We start from the raw sequence: 15,308 nt of genomic DNA on the forward strand, positions 1-15,308 counted from the left end.
CCGCCTCTACTGCCGGCGATACCACCCTACACTTTGGTGACTCTCTTTCATAAGATACCCTCCCTCCTCTAAGTCGTCAGCCTTCCGTGTGCCGGGGGCTTCCGCCTTCCGTCGGCATACAACCGATGATCCACCCCTCCCTTACCTGGTTTCAGTTGCCCGACCTTCGGGCCGGCCTCCGGCGTGCCAGCATTGATTGCTGGCGGTCTGGGTATACTACCATATACTTTATTATCTTATGAACTGATCACCAAGCCGTCAGCCTTCGGCTGCCGGAGCCGCCGCCTCCCGCCGGCGTTCCGCCGCTGTGCCGGCGGTCGCCAAGTTGGTATTATGTTTAGATACTCAATATGTCTGTCTTTATGCCTTACACCCTGCTGGAGCGGCCTCCGGCGTGCCGTCGGGCTGGCGGAGCCCTCCGGAGGCGCCAAGGGACATGCACCCCTTCTCTTACCTGTCGACAACATGCCGACAGTCCTACACTGCAGCCAGATGGCTTAGCCACTTCTATATATAGGTATTGTCTTACCATCCTAATTTGTGGATGGGCTGTCTTCTTGCACATTACAATTTTCCAGCATACTCTGTGTGTCTTAGCACGGCCGGTTGCCGGAACCTAAATCTATACGGGGTCTCCTATTACCCTTCTACCCCAAGGAACTGAGTGGTCTCAGTCCCTGATACACCTCGCAGGCAATCTCTGCTAGAAACTTAGCTTCTACCCACCACGGTGATCCACGTGGATTTCCGTTTTGGGTCCCTCGGCCACAAATGAAATTGCCTAATGATAAGGTTACGGTAGCCGACTGGGCGGGATTCACAAGTATGTGTCTATCTACTTCCTTTCCCGCTCCTATCCTCGAACATTACAATATTTATGAATTATTTAATGTTAGATAAAATTTTGACTACTTAAAATTTAATCTTAGTGTAATGTAAGTCATTCTTATGCCTTCCATATACTCATGATCTCTTTCTTTTACAGAAGGAGTATATGAAGTGTGAAAGCAACTTCTGCGGAGTGAAACGCCCGGACTTCTACGGGCACAAGGCGTGTCAGACCCACGCCCCCTGCGCCGCCAAGAAAGGCGACCTGAAATTCTGGGACCCGCAGCACTGTACAGTCTGCAAGAGTCGTCTGGTCGAAGCGTTCAACGATCCTCCTTCAGCGGAGGCAAGGGACAACGCTCGGGAGAAGCTACGCAAGTGGGTGCGTGGCTTCCAGAAGAACGCCACCGGACCGTATCTCGCCACCGAAGATTTGAGGGCCTTGCTATTTCCGAAGGCATCAAAAGACTCAGTGGTCCCCAGTGATCAGATTCCCACCGTCCAGATAGTGGTGGAACCTGATGTTGTCATGGCCCAGTCCATGCATGAGTGCCGTCTAGATTCCGACAACGCAGAACGTATGTCAGAAGTTTCGGAAGCAACTGAGAGGAACCTCATGGGCGAGGAGCTCGACTATGAGGAAGATCAGGTGGAATACCCTGATTCGGAGCATGAGGTCGCTCCCACTCCTACCCCTGCACCAACTCCTACGCCGACCGAGGAATCCCTTCCTTCGACGTCTGCCACCCCGGATCCTATCCCATCAGGCACTCAGGAGGTCTTCAAGATGCTTGAAGCCCTCATGGATAAGAAACTTCGCGAGACCCACGAGCTATTCAGGTCTAACCTAGGAAGTTTTAGGCAACCGAAACGGATTTCGGTTAAGGACTTCCCTGCTTGCTCGGATACTAACCCATGGAGGTATGCCGAGCACATGCCGATCACCACGGGCAAGATCTTCATCAGTGAGAAGGTCGGCTCGATCGCGTTGGAAGAAGTGGAGTTCTTCCCGAATTTTGAGGCTTATCCGGACTGTTACGTCCGGCTCAGGTTCGAATCCACCTCTAAAGAAGAGATCGGAACGAAGGAGGTAATTGTGTTCGATCTCTCGAAGGCCCAGGCTATGCTAGCCAACACGGTGAAGAGTAGGGGCTTCACCAATTCCAAGATGCCGGCGCTTAGTAAAAAGCACCCAACCTTCGTCGCACCGAACAATGCGACCTTCCCCTTTATAGAAAAGGCCTTCACTGCGGTATTGAAAGCAGTGGAAGAAGGGAAACCTTGCCCTGTACTGGAGGAATGCAGGCCCTTCTCCCTGACTGTTCCCCCTGAGGATAGACACTGGAAAGACGTCCAGTCAACATTCACAGTGGGGAAGTTAGAGCCTGACGTTGCCGGTCGTCAGTTTAATGAGGACCTCCCAAAGCTCAACGATCACCTCCTTCGTAGGGAACAAGATACGAAGGAGAGGCTTGCCGCATCACTGTCCCTCCAGGTACAGCTTGAAGTCATGGCCGGAGACACTAGGATTCCGGACTTCTACATGGTCCTAGCCAAAACGCATTTGGCAACTGTAATGAAGGACCTGTACAGCTTCATTAGGGCTCGCAGAGGCTGTCGTGAATTCGTGTTCGCAAACGCTACGGTGAAACACGAACCCCGGAGGTTGATTTCCTCCAATATCTGGGGTAAATACCTCTTTCCATCCTCCTTAGTGAAAGAGACCGCTGACAAAGCCGCCACGGAGAACAGGAACCTTCTCCATAAGTGGGGCATGTCGAAGAAAAGGAAATCCTCTCAGGACGATGGCCCTCAACCTAAGAGGAAACCTCAGAAGCCCAAACCCCAGCAACGTCAACAGAGACGGCAGTTTCCGGGTTCCGCTACTCCCCAAGTGGCAGCTCAGCCACAACAGGCCTTTCAGCTGGTCACCCAACCGGTGGTCTCGCAGTCACCGGTCTTCACCCCTGCATTTGAGCAGCACACCACTACCTTTCGTCCCAAAGGTAGAGGCTCAAACAGAGGTTCAGGCAGAGATGCGTCTTGCCGCCCCTCCAGAGTCAGAGGAGGAAGGGGAGCCAGCGGCCGAGGTAGCAAACCCTCGGGAAGCCAGAAGCAATGAAGTGCTTCCGGTGGGAGGAAGACTCCGCCAATTCCAGGATCGTTGGACCTTCGATCCCTGGGCACACAGCATCGTCAAGAAGGGACTAGGCTGGAGCTGGACACAACAACCCCCAAACTTCCAGCAATTCTTCCAACAGTCAACCCTCCTCCTGGAAGAGTACGTCCTAGAACTCTTGAACAAGAAAGTGATAAGGAGGGTAAAGTCAACCAGGTTCCAAGGGAGACTATTTTGCGTCCCCAAGAAGGACTCCGACAAACTCAGAGTCATTCTAGACTTATCCCCCCTCAACAAGTTCAAGATGCTGACTCTTCAACAAATAAGGACCCTCCTGCCTCAAGGGTCCTACACGGTCTCCATAGACCTGGCGGATGCCTACTGGCACGTTCCAATGAACCATCACGCTCCCTCCTACCTAGGATTTCGACTCCAAAGGAAAAGTTACGCCTTCAGGGCCATGCCCTTCGGGCTCAACGTGGCCCCACGGATCTTCACCAAGCTGGCAGACGCCATCGTTCAACAGCTCCGCCTTCGCGGCGTCCAAGTGATGGCTTACCTAGACGACTGGCTGGTCTGGGCGACATCGCCCGAAGATTGTGTACGATCCTGCAACAAAGTCACCCAGTTCCTAGAACATCTGGGATTCAAGATAAACACCGAGAAATCTCGCCTCTCTCCAGCTCAGAAGTTCCAATGGTTGGGAATCCATTGGGATCTTCAGTCACACCGCCTTTCCATCCCACAGAAGAAAAAGGAGGAAATAGCAGGGTCTGTCAAAAAACTGCTGAAATCCAAACGGATCTCAAGACGACAGCAGGAACAAGTTCTAGGCTCTCTACAGTTCGCCTCTGTGACAAACCCAGTGCTTCGCGCACAGCTAAAGGATGCCGTGGGAGTCTGGAGACGTTCTGCATCCATCGCTCGAAGAGACCTCAAGAGACGGCTCCCAAACAGACTTCGGTTACTCTTAAAGCCGTGGTCGGAAGCAAAGGTCCTGAAAAGGTCCATTCCTCTTCAACACCCACTTCCATTGCTCAACATCCACACGGACGCTTCGCTGGAGGGTTGGGGAGGTTCAAGGAACATGGTCTCCCCTATTCAAGACGTTTCACATCAACATCTTGGAGGCCATGGCAGTCCTTCTCACCCTGAAGAAACTCTCTCCGCCTCCCTCGATCCACATCCGTCTGACTCTGGACAACTCGGTGGTAGTCAGATGTCTCAATCGTCAGGGCTCGAGATCGCCCCAGATAAATCAGGTACTTCTTCTAATCTTCCGACTGGCAGAAAAGAAAAAATGGCACCTGTCTGCAGTTCACCTACAAGGATTCCGCAACGTGGCGGCGGACGCTCTATCACGGACAAACCCAATAGAGTCGGAATGGTCTCTAGACGCAAGATCATTCTCCTTCATCTCTCGCCAAGTCCCGGAACTTCAGATCGATCTCTTCGCAACGAGCAACAACAATCAACTTCCTCGTTATGTGGCCCCGTACGAAGACCCCAAAGCAGAAGCAGTGGACGCCATGTCACTGGATTAGAACAGATGGTCCAGGATATACCTGTTCCCTCCCCCCAACCTTCTGCTGAAAGTCCTCTCCAAACTGAGAACCTTCAAAAAACAGCGGCCCTAGTGGCTCCCAAGTGGCCCCGGAGCAATTGGTACCCCCTGGTCCTGGAGCTGCAGCCCACGCTGATTCCCCTCCCAGGCCCAGTTCTCTCTCAGCAAGTACAGAAGTCGACTGTCTTCGCTTCATCACTGAAAGTCAGGGACCTTCATCTCATGATTTTCTCTCCCTAGCCGCAAAGAAAAGGTTTGGGATCTCGAAGAAAAGTCTAGACTTCCTCAAGGAATACAAGACCGAATCCACATGACGGCAATACGAATCATCCTGGAGAAAGTGGGTCTCGTTCGTCAAAGCAAAAAATCCTACGGAAATCACCATTGATTTTTGCATGTCCTTCTTCATTCACCTTCATGGACAAGGCTTAGCAGCCAACACGATTTCTACATGCAAATCGGCTTTGACTAGACCACTACTGTACGCCTTCCAGATTGATCTGTCCAGCGATATCTTCAATAAACTACCAAAGGCATGCACTAGACTACGCTCAGCACCTCCGCCAAAACCTATCTCCTGGTCCCTGGACAAGGTGCTCCATTTTGCCTCTAACTTGGACAACGATTCGTGCCCTCTCAAGGACCTGACTCAAAAAGTTATCTTCCTTTTTGCTCTCGCCTCGGGAGCCCGAGTCAGCGAAATAGTGGCATTATCAAGAGACGAGGGTCAGATCCTGTTCGCAGATACAGGAGAACTTACCCTCTTCCCTGATCCGATGTTTCTTGCAAAAAACGAATTACCCACCAAAAGATGGGGCCCCTGGAGAATCTGCCCCCTGAAGGAAGATGTCTCTCTATGTCCAGTAGAGAGTCTCAAGGTCTATCTTCGAAGAACTTCAGACTTCGGTGGAGGTCAACTCTTCAAAGGAGAAACATCGGGTAGCGACCTGTCACTGAAACAACTAAGAGCGAAAATCACCTACTTCATTCGCAGAGCGGATCCTGACAGTACACCCGCAGGTCACGATCCTAGAAAAGTCGCGTCTTCTCTGAATTTCTTCCAGAGTATGGATTTTGAAAGCCTCAAGAGCTTCACAGGATGGAAATCTTCTCGCGTTTTCTTCAAGCACTACGCGAAGCAAGTGAATGAAATAAAAAATTTCGTGGTAGCCGCAGGTAGTGTTATGAAACCTGCCGTTTAACTCTGCATAGAACAGCGAGTTACTTGGGACTTTAACTCTACGGGTGCCTGTGTTGACCCTCGTGTGATACATAGTGATTTCATGGACACTTAGTGTTTCTTAATAGACTGTTCTTACCAAGGTGAAATGTCATAGACTTCACATGAGTGCCACATGCCCTAGGGCACGATGTGTTTTTTCTTTGATAAAGACTGACGTTCCTCTGGAACTTGTGTTTTCTAAATTGGAAATTTCTTTCAGATTCAAGATTGAAGTCTTCTATTTTCTATGTACATTATTTATTATTGTAAATTAACTTTATATCCTTTATTGTATTTATTATTACTATAACCTGCAATTTATGAAATAAAATGTCTATCTTATTACTTGTGCGTCTCTCTTCGCTCCTATTACCATTATGAAATACATGATTGTCATAGTTTCATTTACCCCCTTTCCTTTGAAATGAGAAGAATAATATAAATTGTCTGTATTATATACTCACCCATGCTGTGTAATATTCCTACTTGAATACTTACCTTCGTCTTACCTTCGAGACCAGATTGTTCTCTAATCCATGGAATATAGTGATTAACTATCACTCGTCTACTCTTGAGAATATTCCTACACGAATATTGACCATTGTCTTGTCTCCGAGTCCTTCACGAACTCTCCGCAGGGTGAGTAGCCCTTCGATGACCACTTTGAATTTTGGTATAATCCGCTGGGACTTCTCTGCCAGGGGGGCAGGAAGCTGGATCCCCACGGAACCTTTGCCAAGGTCACATTACATACCTCTATTCGAAGCCCTTGGCACTTACTCTAAAAAGGGGAAATTTTCCACAATACATTGATTCTCTGGTACTCTTCCATCAGGACGTCATGGCTTGAGCCCAAAAAACGGATTTTGAGCGAAGCGAAAAATCTATTTTTGGGTGAGATAGCCATGACGTCCTGATGGACCCTCCCTTCTATTCTAGTCCAGCCTTTCAGGCCCCGCCCTGTCCTGCTGTATAATGGAGATTAGCAAGGAGCTGGCATCAGGATGAGGACGAACATGACGTCATTTAGCAATGGCACCCGTTTGTTTACGTTTCGAGTACCAAAAGTAGCCACGGATGAGTGTAACTGTGGAACGGCTCCCCAGTTATTCTCCACCTTTCCATATCGAAGTGTTAACTCTATATGGGGTGCAGAAAGCTATGTGGCGTGTTAATACATACGTCCCCTGTTGATATACGATGTCTTAAAGGGAAACCTTTAGGATACTCGCACCAGAAGCTAGAATTCTGTGATAACCTGTGGTTTAATTCTCTAGGAATATCCTTGTAGTTTAATATACCCAAGGAAGCTACCGAAGGAACCTTCCATCAGGACGTCATGGCTATCTCACCCAAAAATAGATTTTTCGCTTCGCTCAAAATCCGTTTTGATTACATTTGTGAACTATGAAAAAGCCTTTGATAGTGTGCTCCGGCCAATCTTATGGAGACTCATATGTTATTATGGAATTCCTCTTAAATATGTAAATTTGAGGAAGTCTGTCCATGAGCATAGCAAGTGCAAAGTTAATGTTAATGGAGTCTTATCACATGAATTTCCAGTGATCAGTGGAGTACTCCAAGGGAATGTGTTGTCACCTATGTTGTTTATCCTCCTCATAGATTTTGTAATGCACAGAACAGTCAGAGATGGTGGAGAAGGATTGGTGATAGGAATTTAGCAGACCTAGAGTATGCTGATGATGCTGTCCTTGTTAGCAGAACACCACAGGATTTGCAATGCTTGATTACCAGAATGCATGAAATATCCCACGAGGTTGGGCTGAAGATAAATAGAAGACAGAGACCATGAGAACGGAGTATGCAATGGAATGTGAAATGTTATTGAAAGGAGAAAGGATTAATGAGGTAGAATAATTCAAGTACAGTATTTAGGAACTATAATCTCCAATACAGGGTCTTTAGAATTAGAGTTTAGTGAAAGATTGAAAAAAGCAAATCAGACAATAGCTAGTTTAAGTAAGAATTGGAAATCAAATCGCCTGAAATTATATATAAAAGTCAGACTATATATTAGTTTAGTGAGATCATGGTATGACAATGAAACAATCTCCAATAGATTTATTTGATTTTAGAACAAAGCCCTCAGAAGGATATGGGGAGTTAAATGGTAGGATAGGATTAGGAATGAAACTATAAGAGAGATTACTCGAGTGTTATGTGTGGATGATATTATGATGGGTAGATGGGGATGGTTTTAGCATGCTCTTCTCACTCCTCAGGAGAAATTAGTTCACCAAACATTCAGCTGGGCTCCACAAAGAACTAGAAGAGTTGGAAGACCCAGACCTACATGGCTGAGCAGCATGGAGGGCCAAGTAAAAGATTATGAATGAAGAGGCGTTGACTTAAAAGCTCAAGATAGAGACGACTGGGGAAATCTAACTGAGGCCCTTTGCGTCAATATGCGTAGGAGGAGACGATGAAGACCTATAACCCTAATTTTAAGATTTTATCCAAGTAAGATAGGATTAGGACAAAAGTAATCTAGACCAGGTTTGTAAGCTCAACCTCATTGCATTGCTTGAACTGAAATTTAACCTTCTCATTCCTTCAGTAGTGCCCCACCTTCAACAGAATATAGGAGTCAGTAATATGAACATCAGGGGAGCTTCATATAAATAATTAGAATTTCAATGATAAAATTTCTTACTTTTATACTCCCCTGGTGTTCATGTACTGTACATGCTCACCCTCCGCTTCACTGACTCATAGTATCAAGAGGAGGGATAATGTTGACTTCAAAACTAAAATCTATATTTCTCGAGGTGACAACCTGGGCTTCCTACCAACCTAGACCTGAAGGATTGCATTAAAGAAATGGGAAAAATATAGGATGGTTGGAAGCATTGATAATTAAGAAAATGAATGAAAAAGGTAGAGCAGCCATCAACTGTCCAGCAGGTACAACAGGAAACATAGAGATTGAAGGAAAAGTGAGACAAGGAACTGTATATGGACCCAAGCTATTCAGTAGAATATTGAAATTGAATCACTGGTATTTGTAGATGATATTATGTTTCCCACGGGAAGGAAAGAAGGAATAGAATGCGCCATAAGTAATTGTCATAGCTTGGAGATCTTAAAGAAGTTCACAATTAACACTAACCCCCCAAAAATTGGGTGTATTATCAATTAACAAAAAAAAAAAAAAAGAAGAAGAGATTAAAACAAAAGTGAAGAATGAGCCAGTAAGTTCAGTTAAAGAATATAAGTACCTGGGTGAATGGTACGCAGAGAAAGGAAACAAATAATTGAGTATCAGTAGAAAAAAGAAGCCAGAGAGTCGCGTATATGACCCAAGATGTACGAAAATATGGATATGAGGAAAGTAGGAAAAATGACATTGGAAGTGAGAAAGAAAATATATGAAACAGTAGTAGTATCAATAATATTTGCTAATGTGGAGACCTGGAGTGAAATAAGAGATAAAGATAGTGTGAAGAATTTTATTCTCTACTCTTCTTCGTTCGTTGTATTGTAGCCAGCAATTCCTGATGGCACGTGTCTTTCCCTTGGTCGGCCCGTTGGTGATCTATAGAATTCAGAAGGTTGGTTGTTAAATCAAAAGGAAATTTGAAAGGTTTTTAGTAGTAGAGACAGATGCGAACAGAGGAAGTATGATGGTGGTAGTGGAAGGGGGCCATTATGTCACGGATAGTGGTAGTTAGAAAGGGTTGTAAGGCCTTTGAAATGTAGAGAAATGTTGCAGGTGGGGTTGTCCAACCATTTACTCCCTAGGGTCCTTGCGGAATATTTTAGTAGTAGAAAAAGTTATGGAAAAATACAGGGGATGATGTGTATAGGGCCTTACAGTGAGGGGATGAGATGAATTTTAATGAGGATTTCAGAGGTTATATTACCTCAGCGGAGGTAGGTTTGAAAGCAACTGTCTGTGGTTTTCTGTGTTTGACAATTGCTTTTACCAATGTGGCTGCAGTCTGTCCGGCGTGTTGCGAGTTGATGTCCGCTTGTAGGTTACCCCTCAGTTGTACTGTCTCCCTACATTCTAGTAAGTAGTGCAGGAGGACCCGTTGTGATGTAACGTCACAATATTCACAGGGTCTTTCATTGTTTTCTAGGATCTCCCAATTTGCTTTGTACCCCAGCCTGAGACTGTGGATGCATACAGCCTGCTCTCTTGGTGTGTGTCTATCAATGGGGGAGGCACTAGGTCTGTGGCCCATTTGTATCATGTGGCAGAGGGGGAGTTATTCCCTATCCACTTTTGTAGGTCCTTGATTAGATTTTCTTTGAGCTGTGGCTTTATTTTATTTTTTATTTGTTGCAGTGCAAGCTGTATGTGCACTTGTACTCTGTCTATGTGCCTGGTGCTTTTGGCTAGCTCATCTGCTTTCTCATTCCCTGGTATTCCTATGTGACTGGGAATCCAGTTGAGAGTCACAGGTCTGCCTCTTTCATTGTGCTGATATAAAAGTGCTTTGCTATCAGCTAGTAGAGCCTTGTTTTCGTTGTTCTTTTCTTGTTGCAAGGCTTGCATTGAGAATCTTGAGTCAGTATGAATGACTAGAGGTCCTTCTTCATTTTTAATGGAGTGTTTTATTGCTTGTATTGCAACAAGCTCTGTCTGCATGGTAGAGGCATTGATGGATGTTCTCCAGCAGGTCGTGAAGTTATTGGAGTATACTGCAGCTCCTGTTGTCTGAATTCCAGGATCTACAGTACCATCGGTGTAGTAGGTCTGCGCCCCTGCAGTTTCTGTGCCCCTGACTGCTTCCTGGGCCGCAGTTCTTAGTTCCTCCATTGTGCAATCTTCCTTTGCTCTAGGAAGCTTTGTGTACCTAAAGGTTGCCACTTCTTTCTTCCAGTGTGGGATGTGCTGTGTGCCCTGATTTGTCTCTGGGCTTAGTTGCAGAATGTCTTCAGCTATTCCCAGGCTCTGTATGTTATTGCTGTGATCCTTGCCATGAGCTTGGGGTCTGGACCTCAGGGTGCTTTATGAGCTCCTCTTGTACTCTCTTTTATGTTACTGAGTCTCTGTCAGAGAGAAACATTTTTGCTATAGTGGACGCATTTGTCTGTGCAATCCTGTCTTCTAGAGATGGCAGGTTGGTTTCCAGCCTCATGTTGCACAGCCTTGTCCACGTGGGTGGTCCTAGCATGAGTCTCATGGTATTGTTTTGAATTACCTCTACATCAGCTTTTTGGGTGTCTGTCAGGTTTGTTAGGGTGGGAGCAGCATAGTCCACTAGAGTTCTGGAGCTGGCTAGATAGTACTTTTTTTTTTTTTAATATGTTCATTTGCTCCATCGTTTAGTTTTGACATATATCTCATGGCTGCCAGTCTTGCATTTGCTCTTTCCTTGAGATATTTTATTTCCTCTTTGAAGGTAAGTTGTTGGTCTATGACAACTCCTAGGTATGTGTAGCTATCCACCCACTCTAGGGCTTCCATCCCTATTGTGAGTGGATGTAAGGGATTTGAGGCTTTTATTGTCATAGCCTTTGTTTTGCCTATGTTTATTTTTAGTCCCAGCTCATTTGACTTTTGGCTGATGTCATTCAGTGCTCTCTGCATTCTTACCATTCTGATTGGCCCTCGTGCTATTACACATACATTATCCGCATAGATGAATATCTCTACTCCTTCAGGGAGTTGGAGAGAGGCTATGTTTTCCATGAGGATGTTGAAAAGGAGGGGACTGAGAATTCCTCCCTGTGGAGTTCCATTTTCCAAGTCATGAAAAGATGATATCATTCCTTTGAATTTGACTCTGGCTTGTCTTCCTAGCACTTAGTTCTTTGTCAATGCTAGTAGATGACCTTTTACTCCTTTTCTGGCCACCGATTGCAGCATTGCTGCTGGGCTGGCTAGCTTGAAGGCTTTTTCAAAGTCTATGAAGACTATAGTTGCCTTCTTCTGGTTTATACAGCTGAGAACATCTGTTATGCATTCAGTGGTTCCAATTCCTTCCTGATATGCATATAGCTATTTATGCAGGGGACCAATTTTGTACTTCATCCTGTTTAGTTCCATTTTTTCTTCTGTTTTTTCCATACAGGATACTAGAGCTATTGGGCTCAGGTTTTCCGGATCCTTTGACTTGGGGATCAGCTGAGTGTCCTGTTGCCTCCAAGTCTGGGGCCTTGTGTGCTCAAGGTGTGTCTTGTTCATTAACCTAAGGGATGCGGTTTCTCCTTCTGGACCCATGTGTCTGATCATGGTGTTGGTTATTCTGTCTGCTCCTGGTGCAGTGTCTTTGCCTGTTTTGTACACGGCTCTCAGTTGCTCGATTGTGTATGGGGTGTCATTGTTATCCTGTAGTTAACAGGCTGTGTTGATCTCCTCCCACTTAGCCACCGCAAGTTGCTCCTGAAGCATTCTGGTTTCAGGGGAGAGGTTAGCTGATCCTGTTCTGCTTGCGAAGGCTGTTGCAACCCTTTCTACCTCTTCATGGGGGTGTGGATGAATTGCAGCTGGTGTCCTTTTTTCAGCTACTTTGTTCAGCCATTTCCATAATTCGGAGAGAGGTGTGTACTGTGACAAGCTTGTACACCATTCCATCCATTTTTCAATTCTTATTTCATGAATTCTTTGTTGGACATAATTTTTAACAGCTTGCAGCAGTTCTCTATTCTCTATTGTGGCTCTTCTTCTGTAGAGTTTTGTGGCCCTGTTTAGCCGTGTTTTGAGTCTTCTTACTTATGGGCAGTAGTACCAGGAGTCCTTGTAGGTGTAGTTCCTTCTCCCTGCCTTCAGGGGTATTGCTTTATTTACTGTATTGTGAAATGCATCAAGTAGGGTAGTTGTTGCATCTCCAATTCTGTTACAGTGGCAAAGTGGTCACTAACCAAGGTTGAGTGCACTCACCATCTGGTTAGATATCTGATTGCATTTGTGGCAAATGTCAGATCTAGTCTGCCTCCTCTTATGTGAGTAGGGTGCCCTGTGTTTAGTAGGGAGACTCCTTCAAATTCCCTTAGGGAAAAGGCTATGTGCTCTCCTGGCGGGTTCGTTGTTGATGGGGATGATAATATAGGATGATGTGCATTAAAATCCCCACATATAATAGTTGGTGAGCCTTCTGTGTGTGCAAAAAGCTGTGTCAGCTGCAGTTCTCCTGGTTCTTCTCTATTTATTTTCCTATAGATATTGTATATGTCTATTTTGTGGTTCAACAATGTTACGCTTACTGCTAGCATCTCTACATTGCTGCCACAGGGAATTGGATTGTGTATCCTGGTTGTTGGTATTGATTTCCTAACCAGTGTAGCTAGACCTTTGTCAGTGCCTATCTGTGGGGTGGTGTAGGCATTGTAACCTGCAATTCTAAATTTTGTGCCTGTTGTTAGGAAAGTTTCTTGCAACCGGATGACATCTATCTCCTCAGTTTTTGCAGGCTGCAATTAGGGAGGACATTTTAGGCCTCACTCCGGCTGCGTTCCAATTAAGGATCTTCATTCTGAAGTGTAGGTTGAAGAGAACTGTCTGGAATCCCTGGGGGTGAAGGCAATTGCCTTAACCTCTGCTGATGAAGTGGATGAGGTAAGAGGAATGATGGGGATGGGATCTGAGGAAGTGGATGTGGAAGGTGTGGGGGAGAGTGGGGATGATGTGGAAGGTCCGGGTGTTAGGATATGAGGGGTTAAGGTTGTCTCCTGGATAGCGTTAGAAGTTCTTCTATGTTGGCTTCAATAGTGCCTGCACTGATCCACCCTTTCACTGCTCGAGTGACAAGGTCAGTCAACTTTTCTCTGAGGACCGTTGTTTTGATAAAAACAGTCCTCGGTAGAGGTTTGGGAGCTTGAGCGGTGGAGGTGGGGGCTCTTGTGGAGGACCGAGTTCTAGAAGTTCCTCTTCTGAGCTCTTCCTGTGTATAGAATCTCTTCCTTGGTTGAGGCTTTGGAGCCATTCTGCCTCTTGGCTCCTCTCTCTTTTCCTTGGGGAGGGCTGCTGTAACCCTAGCATCCCTTTCAGGGCATCCTCATGCCATGGCGGTATGGTGCTTCTTGCAGTTTGGGCACCTTGGGTTTGTTGGTATGCCCGCCTTGCGCTCATCAATGCACTCCTGTGTAGAGTGCCTTTGGCTACACACAGCACATGTGTCAAACTTTGCCTTACACTGCTCCTTGTGATGGCCAAATTTCTGGCACTTGTAGCACCTAAAGGGGTCTGGGTAGTATTTCTTTACCCAGAAGTTGCCGAAGAGCCCTAGATCGCCTTTGTTTTGGGTGTGGCCCTATGAAGGTCACGAGGATGGCCTTGCTCAGGTGCCCGGATTTATTCTTCATCCTTTCAGCAGCTGTGATGTTGTTCAAGTCTGTTAGCTGGCTCTCCAACATTTCCATTGGGTAGCCAACTACTAAAGCTTTCTTGACTTTCTCTTCTTCTTTCAGTTCCCTCAATTGTATGGCAGATGTGGTTCTCAGTGTGATGAGAGTCCTTGCATCCTTTGTAGAAATGGTACATTGGCCTTGCTTGTTAGATTTGGCCTGGATCTTCAGGTTCTTATGTTTCATTTCAAAAGCCACTATGGCTTTGAATGCCTCTGAGGGGTTGTTGGCCAACACCCTGAAGTAGTTGGTTTTTCCTATGCCTTGGTCCTCTGCTGGCGAGGTAGTCTGTTTTGCCTCGGTTGAGGTTGATCCTGTGGGAAGTCCTTGGGTGGCAGTGGTCCTTTTAGCTTGTTTTTTCTTCCTGTTCACTTGAGTCCATTCCAGGTTGTTTTCTTCTGTATCTTCTTGAGTTCTTTTCCTGTTTTGTATGTCCATTTCCATTACCAGTTCCAATATTGGGTCGGTTTCAATTTCAGTGGCAGCCATGAGTTCTAGTTCTTCTATTTACAGCTCGAGAGTTATTATTCCAAGTCCAAGTCCAAAGAGGGGGCCGGGGTTGAGGAGAGACAGTGTATCTGGTTGGGTTGTCCAACCCTTTATGCCCTAAGGCCCCAGACAAAGTTATAGTGTTAGGTAGAAAAATGAATTATAGAATCTGAAAACGAACGATTATTCATGGAGGCCCTATCTAGCCTATTAGTAGCTAAGTACTCGCCTGCACAGATTACAGATGGGAAGCCTCCTTACTGCTCTCCGAGCACTATGTTGGCCCAGCAGTTAATTCCTGCAGGCAGGGATATTTAGGACTGATAAATCAAAACACTTGTCAACCTATTATTTTATTGAAACTATTTGTGTGAACTTACTCCTGGCTTATTTATGCCAGGTCAAAAGATAACCCTATTTCCTATCTCTTATCACTTGGCTTATAGGTGCCAAGCCTAGCAGCCCTATGCCACTTGCCACAGACAGCGAGAGTGGGAGGTTTTGACCCTTGGATCCTGTTTCAGATGGAGTTTTAAGACCACAACGGCTACCAGATTTTCCACAGGAGGGTCTGTTAGTAAAAAGAAAGTTAGGACTGTGGTAGAGAAAGCCTACCAAGTCTTAAGACTTTTTTCTTATAGTAAAGGTTGAAGATCAGCCGGTTTTTTGGGGGGGGACAGAGCCCTACAGCAGCCTACTTAGTAGGGGTGGCCCCTACAGGCAGGAATCCTGTGGACAGCTGCGGTGGCAGTAGGCAGTCTCTGGCAGGC

At 46.0% G+C, this 15,308-nt stretch overlaps 1 pseudogene; it reads right to left on the reverse strand.

The window, feature by feature from the left end:
- Positions 1 to 9,613: 9,613 nt before the first annotated feature.
- LOC137620100 (uncharacterized) lies at positions 9,614 to 14,538 on the reverse strand (annotated as a pseudogene).
- Between the last annotated feature and the right edge of the window lie 770 nt (positions 14,539 to 15,308).

Source organism: Palaemon carinicauda, chromosome 2 (genome assembly GCF_036898095.1).
Source record: "Palaemon carinicauda isolate YSFRI2023 chromosome 2, ASM3689809v2, whole genome shotgun sequence".
NCBI lineage: Eukaryota > Metazoa > Arthropoda > Malacostraca > Decapoda > Palaemonidae > Palaemon > Palaemon carinicauda.